Raw genomic sequence first — 22,013 nt, forward strand, 5'->3', positions numbered from 1 at the left:
ATATATATATATATATATATATATATATATATATATATATATATATATATATATATATATATATATATATATATATATATATATATATATATATATATATATATATATATATATATATATATATATATATATATATATATATATATATATATATATATATATATATATATATATATATATATATATATATATATATATATATATATATATATATATATATATATATATATATATATATATATATATATATATATATATATATATATATATATATATATATATATATATTAAAAAACGTTTACTTTTATTTGATTTAGGACTTTGTATGTTTCCTTACTGTAATCTAAAGTAATCGATAATTATTTTGTACCTCTAGTATATAATATGATGAAATCATGAAACTTGTCAGATCCTCTATGTTTCAATATAACAGCCTATTTTACAAACTGAAAATGCTTTAAAAGTACATACATATACACACTTGATTAATGAAACGTGCAGCACCACATCCTGTGTTGTAAATATAAATTGGCGAGTGATGACGAGGGCGCACTCCGAAGGAAAATGTCTATTGAGAGGAGCCACTCTCAATTAAACGCAACATGTGCTCATGTTGGATATATAATAGCGTATATATGTATGTACATACATACTATTGTATATACATATATGTATATACATAAACTCTTTAATTAATTAACGTTCCTCGTGACACCTTCGAATCATAGCGTGGCATATTTGTTTCTATATATAGAGCGTATTATATCATATATGATATATTATTAATAATGTGATATATAGTGAGACAACGGTAACGTCTGTTAGCGACGTCTTCTCAACGCTGTGCCTATAAATAGTTTTGATTTGATTCGATTTAGAGCGTTTACGGGAAGCGATTAACTCGACGGTTGCGCCGTTAACCGAGACGATAAAGCGATAACGGCGACGAGTCGTAAATTTTAACATGTATAATCCGTCGTGGACAAATTTTTATTTTGTTTGTTAAGGGGTGGGTTCGCATATCCTTGTTTGATTTAATGCGTATTTTTCGCATGAAAATATAAACGAATGTATGTTGTTAAAAAAAATTGAAGTTAGATTTATTTTTAGCAGTTAGTATTACATATTTAAAGATTGACAATTTGATTGCCAAAATAATTAATATCCGTATCGGGTTTGAGCTCAAAATTTTCTGATATTAGTCACCGAACTATACCACTAATCTACTATGGTCATTAAAATTGTTGGTAGAATAACTTATGAAAGTGACTTTTTAATTCAATTGGTCTCCGTAAGATCTTAATGGTGACTGGATTATTGTGCAAACAAAAATTGCATACATGAAAATTATTTTTAAGCTAAAATTTGTGTAATTATAGGAAAAAGTAAGTGTATCATACCAACGTATATTACTTATATAATTGTAAAATATTTTAGGCACATACCTTGCACTTGTTTCAGTAAGATTTATGTTTCTTATGCAAGTGCATTGAAACTGTTAATGTATACCGTTTAGTATTCGTCCATTCGGATACGGTTGTAAGCCTGAGGGGCGCGTTTAGCGATGTAATAATTATGGGTGGTCGTGTTATTGTATTTAAAATATAGTAAAATAATAAATATTCAGAAGCTCTAGCTTCTTTGCAATACACGTGATCTGTGGATTGTAGATGATTTATTTCACTACTACAAATTTTGCTGATGTATTACTATTAATGAACGATTTTTTTAAGAGGAATATGGTAGATAATTTAGCTTTGGAATCTCATAAGTGGTGATATTACACGGTTTTCTACATCGTTATATACATAAAAAATGTAGTTAAAAACGGAGATAGACATATTTATTGTAGAAAATAAAAAGTGTTAGTTGTACGAAAAATAAAAAAAATATTCAGGGCATAAAAATGCAAACTCACCCTAAAGTTTATTACAGGATCATCAGAGGCGAGAGTCGTAAGATTTTTCCCATGAGAGTCATGACAACAAAAAGTAAAAAAACTACTGATTAAATCATAATAATCAGGAGTTCCCTTGATAGTACAATGGTCTTATTTAGATTTATCCCATGAGGAAGTACTTATTCATTTTGATTTTTAGTTCTTAAAAAGTTTGCACAACAAGTTTAAATGATACAGTAATTACCATCCATTCATCACAATTAACATTTTAAATAATATAATTATATTTTAGATTATATAAAAAATATAAGAAAGTCAGCATTGAACAAAAAACTTGATCATTTTACACTACATACATAGCTTATTACCGATCACAATACTACAACAGAACGAATAAAATTTTGAATCATAATATTATAATATCCTAGATTAGAAAACATCTTAAAAAGTAGCACTTCTTTCAAGGTAGGCCCCGAGTTTCATTAGAAAAGGCGGAAGCGAAAGGTAATTATGGGAAAAAATGGCCGAATCCCGACGAGAATCCTAATTAGTTTTTTTACGCTCTTCTCCTGCTGGCCCTACGCCTTCTTCTCGTCTTTAAGATTTTTCATCTTCACCATTATGAAGAGATTGTAATGGTTACGCGCTTCAAAACGATATTAGTACGAGTTTACAAAAGCAATAATTAATCATTACCGTCGAACATGAAAGGAGCACTTTAAAAGGAAAGTCTTCCCATTAGACTCAATCCGCGGATTTAATAATAAACCACGGTCGTATTGAAGAACCAGAGCTCAGATTGAGTCATTTGCAATTCGGATTGTGTGTAAATTTTAAATCATCGTCACGCTACAGGAGATTCTCTGAAGTATTGAAAACAATAGGATTGTATAATATAATAATTTATTCAGCAATCAGTCATAAAATAAGGCTAGATCGTTTATTTATTTTATTAATAAATAATATTTATTATGATTGCTTAACTATTTTTTATCATGTAAATATTAGATTAATATCGATTGAAATCAGTATCTATTTATTATTTAATACATGATCGTTTATAAAAAAATAATATTCTTACTAATTTTCCAATTTCATACAATGATTAAAAAGAGAAAATATGCTGTAAAATGTTATGGCTAGGGATTCCAATCCCGGGCCAAAATTTTGATCCCGGGATTTCGGTATTGCAATTAGTCGATCCCGGGATCCCGGGACCAGTCCCGGGATAATTTTCATGCTATTTTATCGATAAAAATAATTTAAAATGAATAATACAATATATTTTTACATCTGTTTTTTATAACGTACAATGTATAAAGTACGTATAATTTTAGTCTTGGACTTAAAATAGAAAATAATATAATAAAAATAAAAAAGGGAAGGTCTTATATATTTATTTGAGAAGAAAAAAATGAACTTTTGACAATGTATGCAAATAGGTATGTACATTCATAGACACAATTAATTGAAAACATTATTTTGAATAAAACTCACGAAGTAACATCAAAGCATCAAGTGTTTTATCATTTAGCCTTGATCTGATTTTGGTTCCTAAGCAGCCTGCTGCTGAAAAAGCACGTTCAGACTCACAGCCTCAAAGATTCACAGATGACACGTGCAACTCGCGCAAGTTTGTACACGAAATATAACGATGTTGTCAATAATAATTCGATTGTGCTTGATAATCAACCAATCCGAAAAATTCGGGATTATGTTTTATAATCCCGGGACTCATCGGGTATTGAAAATCGTTCGGGATCCCGGGATCCCGGGATTGGAATCCCTAGTTATGGCGTATACACTTTGTTTTGCATGATTTATTTTAAATAAAAAAATGCATCAAATTAATTGCTATAGTATTTATGGTATATAAAAGACTAAAGTTCAAATTAAAATACATGTTGAGTCAAGTTCATTACTGAAAATCGATTTAGTTTTAGTGTAAAATTTTAACTGAAATTTGAGAGATATAAATAGTTCTCCCTAAATAAAAAAAATCTGCCGCTGTAGTTTATCTTCCAATGTATGTGTTTCCTTAATGTTGATATGTAGGATTATTTTGTTGTTTTGGTTTGTTTTTAATCTGTAGTTCTGAACCCCCTCGAATATCCATTTCATCGATAGCTTATCAATTTCTCAGACAACGATTTGTAAACGAACCTGTCTTTTTTGATTTGTTATTAAAACATTTATTATTCATACCGAGAAATAATAAAATAAATGATTTTTCATGATTCATATGGAATTTGATGTATAATTTAAAAACAACGAATTTGATTAATTAATTAATGACATATTCATGTTGCGTATTAAAGAAACTGTTCCTATATTTCATTCATTTTTAATCTATAAACATTTTTTAGCAATAAACTTTTGGTTTTTATCCCAAAGTTAGTGCTGCTTCGAAAAAAATCAGTATCACAAGTTCAAGTGCTTCAAACAATGCTGTGGCAAATATACTTGTCATTTTTATATTTTGATCAAACTACTTTTTTCGAAAAGTGTAACTTATATGTAATTTATTTAAGTAAATAGAGATACTTTTGAATGGAAACTGATATATAAAATGTATATATATATATATATATAATTGCTATGATCGTTCGCGTGCAAATATTTCATAAAACAATTTCTTTATTTTTTTTAGTTTACATATATTTATAATCTTTTATACATAATTATAAATCAATAGCTACATATTTTTATATAATGTGAGTCTATTTGTCCCATATGTGATGTACTTTATGTTGTGAATATTCTGTCACACCATGAATTGTTGTTGGATAAGTTAAAAGTGCATTTAATTTGTCGAAAAACTTAGTATAGTACTTCTATACTAATTTGTCTAATTGTAGGCAATTTGTTTAATACGATTATATCACATTTGTAGCGCCTTAGGGCTTAAATCTTGGGCCCTTATTTTTAATTATTTATTTATGAAATACGTGATAAGGTTTCATAACTTTTTTTTATATATGATATGCTCAAGCTGACAATTAAGCTGTTAAAGATACATTGTTTCATTTAAATAAAATACGATTTTTATTATTTATAGTCAATATTTAATTAAGTAAGTTTTTAAAAACCGTTTTTTTTTTTATTAAAATTCATTTATGAAATTAGAAAACAGATTTTTCGAATCAATTAATCGATTTTAGATACTAGAAATATACATTTTAAAAACTTAAATATTACATAAATTTAACACGTACATTCCTAAGTCTTGGAGGAGATGAATTGGAAAAAAAATACTGAATCTGTGGAGAAATAGGTAATTTATTTTTGGATTATTAGATATGACAAAATTAGGGTTTATCGTTTTTTTCTTTTTGATAAATTTGTGAACACTAAAATTAACATGCAAGTAAAAAAACACTTTGACTTGAAATTGCATGAGGTATAAGATATTTTATAATAATAAAATTGAACTACATGAATTTAAGTTCAACATCCGACGTGAAATTTAAAAAAGTACGAAAACACGTTTACTGATTTTTCAAAATGTTTTAACAATTAAATGTAGTGTAGCTTCACATGAAAAATATTGTTCAGAATGTATCCAAATTATTGTATGAAAAAACATATTTTAAAATTGAATACACGAGAGAAATTATTAAAAAGGCAATGCTTTTTTAATAAATGGCATAAAAATCATTTGATATGCTTATTCAGTAATCTCAAAAAAACAATATAAAATCTAAATTTTCAATATTTAATGCATATTTTAAAGGAACAAAACTCTAAAAACAATAAAATCAAGTTCGGTAGTCTTTCGATGAGTCACCCCTTATCGTGAATTGCTTAAAATATCTGTTTGGCGTGGCATGTTTCTGTGAATGCGTTTATTTATTTTATAATATTATTATTATTTTATAATAATTATATAAGTTTTTCACATTATGTTATTATTTGTTTAAATAAGTATTTTAATACACACATAAAATAACATCTGTGCTTCATTGGTTAAAATATGTATATATAAAAATGAGCAGCGTCGAATCACAGCAATGGTCTAATTTTGACCTGTCTGCGTCGAAATAGCTCAATACCTTCATATTAAATTTCAAAGGTAAAACCACTAGAAAACACGAACAAAGAAAATTCATAAAAAAGAAAATTAAGTGCACTTAAAATATTTGCTTAAAGTTTCAAAAATAGTGGAAGATGAAAGTATAAAATTTCAATGGAACGTATACCACGACAGTTACAACATATTTTAAGTAGAAGTAGATACAAACATACTATATTATAAATTAATCTCAAATTAATCTTAAAATGTCTAGCGACTTTTCCATTGCTGTGTGTATAAACTGTCACAAACACATATGGCAACACTTTTGCTTGCCAGAAAATTGGCGGTTCACATTTTTTGTTTTTACTTCTCTGGTGATTGTGTAACACCACCGTTATGTTATATGTTTGAGGAGCACGGCCAGCAGCGTGTATCCAAGTCAAGGTCGGCTTCTAACTCTTGCGGTTTCGGTTGTGGAGACAAGCACCAGAACGGTCCAGCACAACAGTGTAACCACAGGAGGTTCATTGGCTTTGCAAGCTGCCTAGCTGTCACCACTTTATGGTCATCCGGCCAGCACGCGGTACGTCTAAATCTAAAAAGAGCTATGTCTATTTCGGGCTTTGGTCTATCGTTAGTAATTTCACTCTAGCAACGGTGACGATGGAGAAAATTGTGTCGAAATAGAAACCAAAGCGCACGTGTAGTACTATTGAGAGATTTTATGAAAGGAAGCGGAAAGCCGGGAATGTTTTTGAGCTTTGTTTTTGTGTCTGTCACTACTGAAATCGTTATCGTTAAACATTGCCTCATTTCCCGGCTAAACGAGTGGTTTTTGTATCGAGTTGTATGCTTACGTACATTAGTACAAATGCTTATTTTTTATTACGGCATTGTTTCATACTTGACCTTGGTTATTTCCGTCTACACTATGAGATGCCATATGGTGTTTTATACTATATATTTGTACTATAACATTTATGTAAATTTTAAATGTGAATACTAATGTCACTCTCCGTTCTTTTGCGTCTTATAACAATTCAAGGGGAAGAACATTATTAACATTTTTTAAGCTAGACATGCAGTCTTGCATGTTTAAATAAATCATGCAATATGTTGATTTTTAATTTTCGGTAATGCCATAAAAATTACTTAAGTTTTATTTGTTTAACTGCTAGTTCAAAAATCTTTTTACTGAAACATTTTTACACTTACATATTTGTTAGTAATATATTTTTTATAATATTACATAATCGATAACTCATACCTTCGAATGAAATCTAAGGAAAAAAACGAGAAATCCATTCTTAAATATATATAATACATATAAATGTTTCATAATACTTGAGTTGAAAAAAAGTTTATAAGTCAAACTGATAAAAGTTTTATCGTTACATCTTTCTTTCATATCTTATTATGTATATATGTACTTATATCTATATATTTTTTAACATTTAAGTAAGTACTCGAAATTTAAAAATCACTGTATATGACATATACACAAAACACAGTCGTCGAATATCGACCTAATGGTATCACTGGTATGTTTTGAAAGAGAGCTTCAGTAACTTGAGTGCTCCTGGGATACCCTTTGACTCGTATGAGAATCAAACAAGGCAACGGGTTGTGCACATATGTGCACATATCATATATAATACGTGAATACACGAGGATCTTCTTATATATCTCAGCATCCTGAAATCCTCCATCGAACACAATGCAAACCTTGTTGTGCAGATCAAAGAGACGATGACTCTTTTGCTATGCCTTTTTCAGCGGCAAATTTAAACCAGACTGTCTATATTGAATCTTGTGTTCAATTTGCTCAGATAAGATAATGTTATGTAGTAAAAGCGAAAGAGAAAATGAAAGTGAGTCGGTAACCGGTCGTCGATCGTGATTTACGAAGGAAGTGTCATTATGCCTTTTTTGTCGGTGCGCAGAGAGAAAATCTCTGGACCAGATTCTAGATTGATTCGAATGGTATATATTGTGAGTTATAATCAATCTGTGTAGTGAATTGGTCCGATTGGACGGAATTGATTGGGAGCAATTATGCGAATTACTCGCAAATTGCAAGCGGTTGTATCTGTCTTGTCACAATTGCTCGTGACAATCTCGTCACTCTTAAATTAGTAAATTTATCTGTAGTTGTTTATTACTTAAAAAATAGTTCGATATGTTATTTTTATTTATAATATTTTGAAACAGTTTAACAAGCACTGATGTGGATCTAAGCTAATTTGCAGATTGTCAAAATAGAAAAATGTGTATTATTATATCATAAAAAATCCATTTCCTGTTCGTAGAAATGTGTCTGTTTCTGAAACTTAATTTAAAAAAGAAATATGTAAGTACTTTAAAAATATTTCAAACACTTTTAACTTATGAGCTATTAAATTTAGTAGTTTAGGTATTTCATTCCATACATATAAGTGAATTACTACAACATAATTTTATTATCAAGGTTATCCATAAACCCTATTATATTGTAAGGTATTAAACACACGTAACTGAAATTATCCAGACTGGCATATTTCAATACGAGAATGTGTTTATTTTCAAAATTCAATTAATTCTGAGAGATTTGTCATTTAGTTTAGAGCGGCTTCAATTTTAAATAAGCTTTACTTACGCCACGTTAGTGAATAATTTACAGGGAGATTTGCTAATGTTTCAGAAATTTACTTTAAATATGTTGCTCTCATAGTAAATTTTATGTTAAAATGTCACTAGCGGAGCATTTAAATTACTTGTATTCGCTGTGGATTATAATAATTAAAAAAATAAAAATTAAATGATCGTTCATATAAACGAAATCAAAATAATCAAAATTTAGATCAGGGTTGCGGCGTGATGATGTCACTTTTAACATGGAATATATATTTATATGTTTGTATCTGTACACGCTAAATTAATACAGTATGGCAGTGTTTAGCAAATTGTACTTTATTTATTGTTGGTTAGTTTAGATCAGCTTTTACATATATATTTAATTGTTAATTAGGTTAGCTTTTCGCTGATTTATATACAGGTATGATTCTGGCAATGCTCATAAAACATAAAATTCTGATTTAATGTCTGAATTTAACTGACAACCTAAAACGTAAACGACGTATACATAAATACTGTAAAATATAACCAGACGAAGCTAGACTTTTGGATGAGATCCAAAACCGACGTCTTTTTTTGCTACAGAAACCGCACTAATTACACTAGACAACTAATTAGTTTTAAAACACATTTCAAATGATTATCTGAACATTTTAAAAAGTACGAACCAGTAACGAGATCGTTATAGCGAAGCCTTAAACTTTAGATTCAGACTGACCCGGTGAAATCTATATTACCAATTTAGTAGCACAATAAGGTAGATGAATTGATTTTGTATTGCGACATTTAACCTTTGATTTCGCCACGCCAGACGTTTTCAATTCGACACAATTGAGACTTTCAGATTTTCGATTAAAGGCGATGTATTAAATATTATTTTCTCCTCGCGAATCCATACAACGATCTGTATTGTATGCGTTGTAATAAAATCATAAAGCGAATGAATCATAACGTTTTTCTAATCTTGAATTGGGAAACGTTTCACTTTTGCTAATGGCGATATTTTATATTGCCATAGGCAAACACGTGCCTGAATTTCTTATCTCATATTTATAAAGATTTTATTATTCATTTAATGACGTGTGTTGGATCAGCTTTCTGGCTTCTGTTATGTTTTAAATATGTATATACATTTATTATATTTATTTTTGGTTTTAAAATATATCTCACAGCAAACATCATTTGTTCGCTCTTTGTGATGATGTATCGGTTATATGGTGTTGATTTCTGAGATGAAAGGTACTCTGGAAATAGACGAGACCTCCCAGCAGCCCTGGAAATTAATATTATGTTTGTATTTATTTATTTTGATGCTGAGAAAAACTTTATTTGTGTTCGAATTATGGATGAAAAAATATTAATCTAAAAAATTGTGTTTATCAGAAATTGTATGGTTTTCACCTTTTGAACATTTTTATTATTGTGTAGGAAAAAATATTGTATTTATATAAAATATAATAACAAATTTGGCCTTTGTTGCAAATAGAAATTTAATTAAGTACGGCCGCTCTTTTATCTTGACTAATTCGGTTCTCATAGTTTCTCAATTCGTTAATTGCTATCATTTTACAATCATAGTTTGTGGCATTATTTAAAATTAATAATTACATAATTATATGCAACTGATGGAACAGATTTTATTTTTACTATCTACTTAATGTCGTAAATATAAGTACAAACAGATTTATATGCATAATTAAACGCTGGTTTTAAATATATTTTTAGCTATTCTATATGGTTTTGTTTTTATATTCCTGACCTTTGTGTTATATAAGAAAAGGCTGTTTAGTTACAAAAAATATTATTATTGTTTAAATACACGTGCAGTTTTGGTAATTAATTTATACTAGCTATATCTGTGACTGGATAATCCAGTCGTCTCTAAAGATCGGGTTAAACTTTGGATTTTAGACGTCATAGTTGGGTCATATCAGGGTTGCGCGAAGAGAGAAGCGGCTGCTGTCTCTGTCGATAGTTGAATATCGATTGCTTGGCTTTTTTTTTATATAAAAGCTAGTTTAGATAAAATAAATAACATATGATAGTTTTTTATATTTTTATTCTTGCTCCATATATGTTTACATAAATATTTGCTATTATGACTTGAGTTTTTATATTTAGCTGATCATTACTAGAACTAATATCAACATATATAAGTGTTTAATAGCGCTTTTATTATCTTTTATAAATTATTCAAAAATCGTAAAATATATTCGCGACATAAATAATGATAAAATAAAACCCTATTCTAGAATCTTATCATCGTTTAACGAGCAAAAGGCTATAAACATGTCTCTAAAGACGATGCTTTATAAATATTGTCAAGATAAAAATCTGTACAAAGAACAGGTTTATTATATTTTTTTAATACGTCACTATGTTTTACCTTCTAATAAAATAAAATAAAAATTATACAGCCTTTGTAATGGTCGATAATTTTTCTTTATGCTCTAATGCGAGTTATTATTTCTTTATTTTAAAGTAAATATTGATCAATTTAAGTTGTTAAGTAGGCGAGACTTTATATAGTTAGTTTATTAATCATGAACGAAGCTTATTTAACGCTTAACCGTTTAGTTAATTGCCTTTTTTTACACGCACATTGTTAATTGGCTGCATTTCCTTTAAGTTCGACGTCGGCTCACATCTGAGTGTTAGATTTTAACTAGCCGATATGATTTTGGACTCGCGTGTTGCGTTACTGAGCCAAGGTGAGGCGTTTTTGCAACAGTTTTGTAACGCCAAAGTTGCGCAAAATGTAGGGGGAGAGTGAGAGAAGAGAAGAGAAAAAAAAAACGATTTTGATATATGACGGATATGCGCGAAGGTAGCGATTTATCGTTCGCGTTATCGAATAAAATACGGCCTCCAAAAGCAGGAAGAAAACGCACATACAGTGCGATTCAAAAAAATAAATAAAATAGATTGATTGACCTGTGGATGGTGGATCGTTCGTATCACACAGATTCACTTTAATAAATCGACAATTGATGTGTAATTTTATGCTTTGTTATAAAATTTTGGTTGTGCATCTAGAGTAAAGGAAATAAATCTCCTTTATTCGTAAGTTTATACAAGTCGTATGTAGGAACCCTAAAGACAACATTTTCAATTGGGCATCTAAATACTTAGTTCGTGTAGGGTTTATATATTATAGCTATACATAGTCAAAGCATTCGAGACATTTACATAACGAAATACATTTTTATTATTATGTACCATAAAGTATCTCAGTTACTTGCTTAAAATATAAAGAAGGGATTGTTTAGAAGTGAATGTGTAAGTAGAAATAAAAATAAAAGTGCTAAAATATGTATTTTACATTTCACTTCACGTTCCTAATTATGCTATAAAAATAATCATTATTCCAGAATCATAAATACTAGTTTATCATGGATTTAAATTAAATGTCGTAAAATTTTGGGTCATCCTGTCTTGTATTATATTTTTCCGTTCCGACTTATATCTCGGTATACACTGAAGCAAGATGAGAGTCTCGTCGTGGAAGAACAGACGATTTTCCACTTCCTGTCACAAAGTTAAAAATACTCGGTGACGTCACACCGGTGTGTCTCCAGTTACCGTATCAAGAAGACGTTTAAAAATTGAAAACTCATTTTTGGCGCTTATTTAATATTTATACACTTATATTACGGTGCATTTTTTTGACACGGCGGTGAAAAATCTGTAATACTCTTATTTTTTCTTATTAAGATTCTTAGTGCGAGGGTACTGTGGGCGTAGATTTGCGCGTTACGTAACTTAACTTGATTACGTAACGTTATTATTATTATTATTATTATTTTGTATTATGCGATGAACAACTAAGAGAGAAAACAAAGGCATCGTGTGTCAATTTATCATTATTAATTTCTGACGGGTATTATATTTTATTATTAAAAAAGACGTATAAAGTAGTAAGTACGGTATTAAAGATATTTATACGTAAAGCTCCTTCTTTCATATTAATTAAAGTGTGATCGAATAAATTTCAATTAGTTTGATCGCACTTGAGCGTTTCTTTAATCTCTGATTGCGATAGAACATCTGTTGATTTTTACGTGGTAATTTTTAATTGAAAATGTATAAGTACTATCCATTGCCAAAATTAAATAAAATTACTTATCATTCGTCTAGTTAATTAATTAAATATAGCAGTACATTAATTAACTAAGTGTTCGAAGTGTTACAACTTGTTAAATAATTGATATTTTGATTGCTGAGAAGAAGTTCTTATGCCTTTATTTTTATAAATTATTATATTATTAATTAGTAACGAACGAAATGAAAGTATTTCAATGTTATAATGTTTACAACTAGAACTCATTAAAAATGGACAAAAAGAGAAATAGGGACAGAAATTAAATCTAATTATACAGTACCTTGATTAGTTATAATTGTTATTTAATAGTGTTATATATACATCTAACATACTCAAATATACATAGTTGTTTATTATTTTTAATATTATGTTCAAGCCTTTCATAGAAAAAAACATACGTCCCACATCTCCATAACTCCATATTAAACATTTTTAAGCCTGAACTAAAGCAATTCTAAATTATTAAAAAAATAAGCATAAAACTTAAATGGCGGAGAACATTGCTCATTTCAGATTTTAGTGCCAATGTATTACGACAAAAAAAATGTAAATCATCACTCTATAAAATCACATTAAACAATGTGAAAATTGCATAATTTTGTCTTTCATTTTTAAGTGTTTTTTCTTAAAATATAGCACAGATATTAAAAAATAATATTCTTTGATGGATTTACGAATCTCAAAAAATCTAGGATTGTCTGCATTAATCTTTCAACAGTATTTTCATTCAAATGAAATCGTTTCTTCATTATTTTATCCAAAGCATTGTCTAAATAAAAATCAGCCGTAATATCCATAATTCTAGAATATATTTATTTTCTCTGTTGGTGACTAAAACACTTTGCTTATGATTTGTTCATATGTAGTATTCAAATAGTAGCCACTGAGTTAGTTGTTAAGACCAAGTCGTATGTATGACTTTAAGGCCAAGCTAATAGGATAATGGCCAACAGCTATCTATCTTTTTTACACCGCCTAATGAATACTTATCCCTTTGTACTCACAAAGTGAGCCTGAATCTATTGGTAATTCTTGAATGGTGTTCTAGAATCACCACTATTTTTTATTATTTGAAACTTCGATTTTTATTTACCTTTATATATTTTGTAATGTTGTTAGTAAAAATTTCAATAAACATATCTCCTTCTTTACCTTAATTATTGCATAATTATTATAGAATTTTTATTGCGGTGATGTGAGTTTTTTCAAAGACAAAATTGTGTTTAAGTTCCGTAGTGGTTTTAGTTTGTTAGTATAGTTAGTTAGGTAGTTAGCTTAGTATTGATACTAATTTATTAAAATCATTTGATTGTCGCTATTATTTGTATTAAGACCTAATTTGTGATATTGTGATTTGTATTAGAAAATATTTTTTTTTATAATATTGATATTGTACCTGGGGTCATGAACATTTTTCCGGCCCACGAAATTCATCACATTTTTACAAAATATATTTATTTTATATCGCCAATACACTATAGACAATTTTTCAATCCAAAAAATGTCTATAGTGTATCTAAATCTAATAATTTTATATATGGCCCGCGGAGTTATGACGCATTTCCCGCAAAGTATCCCGCAAGATCATTTGGATTGGCCACCCCTGCTTTAAAGTAATCCATATAAGATAAAGTAATGATACACTTATTCTAGAGTTTATTTCAACTCGCAAAATATTTGTGAAACGCAATATTTATTACAGTCTTCAGCTTACTCATGGATTTTGCTTTTATCTTCTCTATGGCAGCAAAACGTCGTTCTTTCAGTGTTATTTTTATCTGCGGAAACAGGATAAAGTTGCAGGAGGCCATATCAGTGTGCCATGGAGGCTGCGGTATAACGAAAGTGTCTTTAAAAAGTATGAGCCGATGCGTTATCCTGGTGCAAAATCTAAAACTTGTTTGCCTACAAAACTGATCAGATTGCCGTCTGCAATGTAATTTTGTATTATTAATCGTATCTAGTAGTACGAATTTTGACAATACAAATAAGTAGTACCTTAATATTTGATCGAACTTCACGTTCCTTTTTAATCTTGGCCCTGTAGAGCGCTTTAATTGAGACGATTGGACCTTTTTAATGTATAGCCATAGAGAGCAAAGTCAGGCTCTGGGAAAACAATAATTCCGGGCCTCATGACAAAAATGGCATTTTATATATTTTTTAACATCATAATATATTTAATAATAATAGGTACGAGTTAAACCTTTCTATGCTACAAATAAATTTAAAAAATAGCTACTGTTGCGATATATGATCTGAAATCATATTTTATGCGAAACATTTTAATTAGGCATTAAAATATCTACTTATAATATTTAGTTGATAATTAGTCGTGTTTTCTTTGCTGCTCAGTGTTGCCATATAGAAACAAAAATAAACGCTCGATTATCAAGCGTTTATATTTAGACTTTATAGCATAATTACGAGTGAGAATCAAATAAAGCACATTTAAACCGATTTTTGACCAATAAGAGAGCGCAAAAAAAAATTATCCCTTCTCAGAAGTCAAAAATCCACGTTAAAAGCAATAAAATCGTGCCGTCGTCAAAAATCAGAAGTCAAAAATCCACGTCAAAAGCAATAAAATCGTGATAATTATTTTTACGCTCTCTTATTGAGCAAAATTCGGTTTAAATGTACTTCGATCAGCCCTCTTATATTATAAGTCCATAGTAATACAGTCAAATTGAGCTTAATAACATTTTTTTGAGTTAAATTATATTTTCGCTAGTAGAAATATATATCTAGAGAAATTATATGCTTATAAAACTCAATTTGACAGTTATGAAACGTTATGTGATATAATAAAAGCACTAAAACAAACTTTAGTTTTAGACCTTTCATTAGATCATGTTTAGTTAAGGTTAGGTTTCGGTTTGAACAGCAAATGAACGTTTCACAACTGCCAAACTGAGCTTCAAAAAAAGTTTAGATCAGCATATAATTTCAATTGTGCTTATCAGTTTACTTATATTTTTAAAACAGTTTTAAAACGGGCGACAAATCACCTGTTAATGTCAAAATATCTCATACACACGTGTACCATATCATCCATTCAGTGAATAAATACAGTTTCCCTGATATTGACTAGTGAAATTATAAAACAATCATTTGATACATTAAAATTGGACTAGTTATTAAAATTATATTTATAATTTCACTAAAAAATACACATTTACTGTAACATAAACATATTTATATGACACTTGTTTGAATTCTTTGATTGTTCCAACACAACTATAGATACATATATTTAGAAATTTCTTTGTCTTTGCTAAAAAAAAAAACGCATAAAATTTGCTTTAAGTAATCACAACTGAATTTAATTTTCTTTGATGTTTCATTATTTTGTATATGTATTATAGTACTCATATAACAACAAACTTATAATCGAGTGGCAACTCAAACTTCTCCATATAATCCATTTGGGAAGACTGACTGACTGATTTAGGACCACTGTAATTTACGATTTATTATTTTTATTAAAACTCTCTCTCTGTTCATTGCAGGAGTCTTTTCAAATTTTACTATCCATGAAGTTCATAATTTGACGTTTTTATTTTGAAACTCTCGAGACATTCATATTGAATTGTCATCCCCCAGAGAAGTAAAATATCTGCATATACATAGCTGAAAATCGAAAATTTTCAATGAACCCAAAAAGTTTTTCCTGTGAAATTCCAATAAAAGTGGGTGGTTAGGTAGGACGAATTGCATTACTCACTACCCAAACCAGTAAAACTGACAGGCGAATAATAAAGGCGGATTCACACTTTAGTGTGTCCCTTGCAACGACCGTGTGCCGCATTCCTTGCTTTATACACTGTGGTGTAATAATACGATGTAGCGCGTGGGTGACATAAAACATACCATTTGGAACCATCATCGACATGGACATGGAAGCTTACATTTTCCAGGAAAATGTAATAAAATTCTGGCACACGTATTCTTACAGAGAGTTATGCGTAATAGCGACGCAGTGATATTTGTACATATGTAGAACATACATTTATGTGTAACGATGTGCTGTATTTTTTATGAATGTAATAACTTTTTGAGACACTGAAAACCGTTGACTTAGAATTCTTGTGTAGAAATTGTAAAAAATTGATTTTTAACATTGTATATTTTTTATTTTGACCAAAAAAGTTTAAAGAAGATTAGATAATCATAAGTAACTTTGTAAATTTTATTTGTGAATTTGTATTTATAGAAAATGTTATTTTAGATTAAGAACGATAAAAATAATGTTTCAATTACTATTATTTTTTTAGAGAGCGAAAAGATACTTTGAGTTTAATAAATCGTGCTTTAATTTAATTTGTGTTCTTTGTTTTTAAGTCATATTAAAATATCATCGGATATTCCGCATGCATATTATTTCCTTGATCCTGACAATATTTATCCTCTGGTCAATACAATATTTTAACGTACAAATTACACAAGATTTATTCTTGAGTGCTTTAAAAACTTTGTCACCAGTTACAATTTTGTCCTTTGTGTTGGCGAATTTGGGTCTAAGCTGTTTCGTAAGTTGCCTCAAATCGATAAATTTACCGTGAGACATTTATGTTAATTTGTAAGGAGTTCTAGCTTTAGCAGATTGAATTATTCTGATACATTTGGGTGAAAAGAAATTGGTTCTAATTTCAGAGCCCTTTTTATAGTCTTCGCTTGAGTGATCGTCTATTCTTGAATATATTTATAATTCATTTTATTCGAAACTAGCTAAAATAATCTGACTATTTGTGATTTAAAACTGGGATGTTAAATTACTTTAATTTATGCAACTATTGTTTTTATTGTAAAACAATAAATTTCAAAAATTACTATGGTATTGATTTATTATATAATATATAACTATAACAAAATCAATAATTAATTGGGATTGCCTACTAGATGATATTTATTTATGATCATTGCTAGAGCAAATTTTGCAACAGCTGCGATTATGATTCATCAAAACAAAAATCATAATCTCTTCATGAGCGACAAGTGTAAATTCCAATATTTTAAAGTTAAAAGGCACGTTGATCGCATTCTCGTCTTTTGTACAGATACAAAAAATACATTCGCTAGCAATATTTTAAAGCACAATCTAGTTTTATATTGTTATTGTTAAAAAACAAACAATTGTATTATTTTAGTTTGGTTACAAGGTATACAATGTAAAATTTCATACTCGAGCATATGCGAAATGAAATAAACATTATTAAAATATTTTGCATAAAATATAATTTCAGAAAATATGTTGCAATGGTGGCTAATTTTATATTTACTAATAACATAGAAAGGGTTAACTCGTATCTATTAATATTTATTCAAGATATTGTATTACGATATTAAGAAACATATAAAATCTCATTTTTGTCATGAGGGCCGGAATCATTTTTCCCAGGTTCCGGGTTCGCTCTCGGCGGCCCTGCTCATATGTAATACTATCATATGAAAAATACCAGCATCGATGTAAGCACAGCTTATACGATGGGCCGGTTCGAAATATTTTCAACAATAACAATATATGTATTTTATATATTAAGTCTATCTTGCGTAAGGGTGATATAGAAATTAGCATTGTGTATTGAAAATTATTTTTTAAAAAAAAAAATCATTCTTTGGTAATAAAATTTTCGATTTAAAATCTTTTCCATAGTACTGAAAATTATTAACTTAAGTACATCTGCATCAAAGGGAAATCATAAAAGTATTAAATTAGCTGAAAATATTGATTAATTTTTTCCTGAATTCAATCAAACTTATACAATTTTTTTAATGCATTTCCGAATAAGGTATTGTCTATTATGGTTTTGTGTAGTAAAATTAATTTATGCAGATTTGTCAATATAAATATCATACAAGAGCAACTCATTGAAATACAACATAAAGTAACCAGACACTTCGCTACGGTTTTATCAAAAGCACCGAGTGCTTTTTGGTTGACATTAAAAAGCGAAAAGCCAACATTAGTGAACGAAGCAATGAAAGTACCATCGCCCTTTACGAAAACATATATGTAAGAGTCAGGGTACTAAACTCGAACTATGTATAACAGAAACTAAATTGTGAAATATATTAATATTAGTAATGTATTTTGTATTACCATTTTAATCGGAGTTTAAGGTTAAAAAAACACTGGCTTAAATTATTTATATTTTATACAGTCAATAAATTATAATATTAAAATTATATCGCTGTTAAGTAACAGGTGGATTATCACCCACACTTTTGCTTGAATAAATCCCTTAAGAATAAAAACAAATACCTATTATTCGAGAGGGATTAGAGTACCTTTATTTCCCCCTAACCAGACGTTTTCTCTGGGCATCCTTGATGGACGTGCGAGCAAATTGAAAGATATAGAAGACGCACACACTCAGTCTCTCACTTCTCCATTACCGACACAATCGGGCACTGATTGAAGGATCCCTCTTTCGCTCTCAGAGAGCGAACGTGTGCTCTCCTCACATCCACTTTGTTTCAATTTGCAACGTTCGACAATCCCGTTCAATTATTAATCGCGTCCTTATTGTTCCGCGAACGGATCCCAGACTTACCCCGAAAACCCGCCTCTCCACTAATCTAATTGTTTAGTATACGTAATGTAATCGGGTCAAAGGAATGGATGAGTCGAAAGCCAACTATTGAAGACCTGTTTGCTCTGTCGAAACTTTTGCGACGCACTCTCCGTCTAATTCAATAAGGCGGAGATATAATCAGAATCCAGCGAGATTAATTAGTTCGACGGAATGAGCAATTGGATCCCGGCGAATGGCAGTTGGAGCAGAAAAATCGGTCCAGCGCTGACAGTGGCTGTTCATCCGCAAACCGAAAAGCCGAGATTTGCTATTTTCGCGTTGCCGTTCCGTTGAACATGAAATAAATGTTTATTAGGTATCAATAACTTTTTCTGGTTGACCTGATGCCTTTCACATCAATTCTATTGTAGATCTAATAGAATCTGACCCGTTGATAATACGAGGAAAGAGAAACTAAACCGACAAATTTTCAGTGTACTGACGATATATAAAGTGTTGGGAATATAATTAATACTAAGTCTAGAAATATTGACTTATTTTAAAACGATATAAAATGTATTCAAGTACATCGTATTATCTTATATTTGCAGCAAACATCTTGTCGTACATTGTAATTATACAATTGACACTGAAGCAGATTCTGCTTATTTTACACCAGGTAAAGCCATTTCACGTACATTAGATCACTATATACACGTTGTACACGCAGCACGTGACAAATTCACACAAAGCACGTGATATATGACCAGCTTTAAAGTACTGATGGTAGATCAATAAGCAAATACATACGTACATACCAAACTTAACCAAGTACACGTACATTTGCATATTCTAACGGCAGTATGCCAATTTTGCCATTAACTCTAAGGATATACATAGTATGTATGCAACATTCATAGTAACCATTAAGTGTTTAATGCCGTGCCAAGGTCTGGGTTCTGACTCTTCGAGCTCGGAAGGTTTTGCGACGCCAACGCACGTTCCTTTCATTACCAAGTCCGACGGCTTCTGAATGAAGTTAAAATTTTATTGCACATATAGGTGCTCCGCAAGGACATTGCCGTGCCGAGATTGCAACAATTGCCAGATGAGTGATGATACTACTGTTTATTATTATTGCGATATGGGGGCTGTTGGATTCAGTCCAAAACTTAATGATGTGCTAGGCGGTGTAAGCATAACAGTGTCTGTTTAATTAGTGCTCGGGAAATTTAGCTTTAAATTAATTTGTATGGGTGAACTTATATAGGATACATTTTCTTGAGTAAAAGTTTTTTTTACCCTATGAAATCTCTAGACAGACTATTAACGATACGGCAGTGTACTCCATGGCTTCCAATTTTTACACACATACATTAGAGCTGAGTCCGCAGGAAAGTCGTCTATGCAGAGGTTGATAACAATGTTACACGTATGATATATTATTTAAAAAATGTAGTTTCACTAAATCTAATTCCATTCGGTATGATACTTGGCATTTAAAAATTCTGTTCGAAAGGATATTTGATAGTTTAAGCATATGAGATTCACTTAAATTATTCCTAATTGAAATTGATTCCTGTTGCTTAAAAAATCGGTGTCTCCGTTTGCAATCCAGGATGAAATGCTAACTTTTGCATTTCGCACAAAATAAATAATAAAAATATATACATAATATCATAATAACTCTTATAGTACAAATGTATTAGTTCGGCGTGCGTATGTTTTGTATAAAAAGTGGAAGCTGTGACGTTCACTGCTATACGGTTTAATTATTTTGCTACTAAGATATCATATGATATTATTCATGATTTATTTAAATTTATTAAAATATATCGTTGATATTAAATTTATTTAAAACCACGTCTTCAGCTTTAAATTAATTTGATAATATTTTTTATATTAATATAAACGACGTTGCGTTCACAGCTTACTAAGCCTACTCTTTTAAAGCTTTCAATGCCCATGCGTAACTATACTTATTTCGTTATTGTTATGCATATCGGATAATATTATATATTTGCTTATATTATTCATTAAACCTTGGGATTATTAGATTATTATTCATTAGACCTAAACCCTCATCCGCTTGTCAAACTAGAATTCCCTTCGTTCACCTCGTTTAAACCTATTCTATATAAACAATTCTATGAATGACACATTTAATCAACCGTCTTTATTTTATAATTATAATATATATTTTACTGTGTAATGTTATTACATAAATTATAATATAATCAACAATTGAGCAAGATGAGAATCGCGTATATCATCATTATTCGTCGTGGGAACGACCTAGAACGCTTCACTTTTACTTGCCATTCTTTGGCCTGTCACAAATTACAATAATTTGCGATAAATGGAGCGTGATGAAGTATCCGCAGTAATTGACGGACTATTGTCAACGTACTTCTATCGTTTTGGAGGGTTTAAGTATCAGTAAATATATAGGTCATTATTAAAAAGGTCACTTGGTTGAAACACTTAATTTGTTCTAAAAATATATGACTATCTACAATTTGCCCCTTTATATTTATATTAAGAACAGAACTAATTATTTTTGGAATATCTTAGTATTTCTTTAATTAACTTTTAAATATATTTAATACGAACTTTATTAATTTATTCTGTTATAGAAAAAAATAGTTTTAGCTTAATAGTAAATATTTCAAATAAGCTTTCACAGAGCTTTTATTTTTTCATAGCATTATAATACATATCGTAAATATATTAACATAACTTAAAAGTTTAATGCACTATAATAAAAACTTAGAGTTGTTCAATCTTGATTAAAACAGTGTATGAGATTGAAACGCACGAGCGTGTTCCGGGGCAAAAATTTATGTTTGGTTTCATATATTCATT

The 22,013-nt window shown here is 29.5% G+C and overlaps 1 protein-coding gene across 4 annotated transcripts in view; it reads left to right on the forward strand.

Annotated features, from left to right (window-relative positions):
- The window catches only part of LOC148228653 (uncharacterized), a 278,757-nt gene that overhangs the window by 44,784 nt on the left and 211,960 nt on the right, over positions 1 to 22,013 (forward strand). The gene's annotated exons all lie outside the window — the stretch shown is intronic.

Source organism: Plectrocnemia conspersa, unplaced genomic scaffold, assembly GCF_051122295.1.
Source record: "Plectrocnemia conspersa isolate PC_06_02 unplaced genomic scaffold, ASM5112229v1 ptg000012l, whole genome shotgun sequence".
Classification (NCBI taxonomy): domain Eukaryota; kingdom Metazoa; phylum Arthropoda; class Insecta; order Trichoptera; family Polycentropodidae; genus Plectrocnemia; species Plectrocnemia conspersa.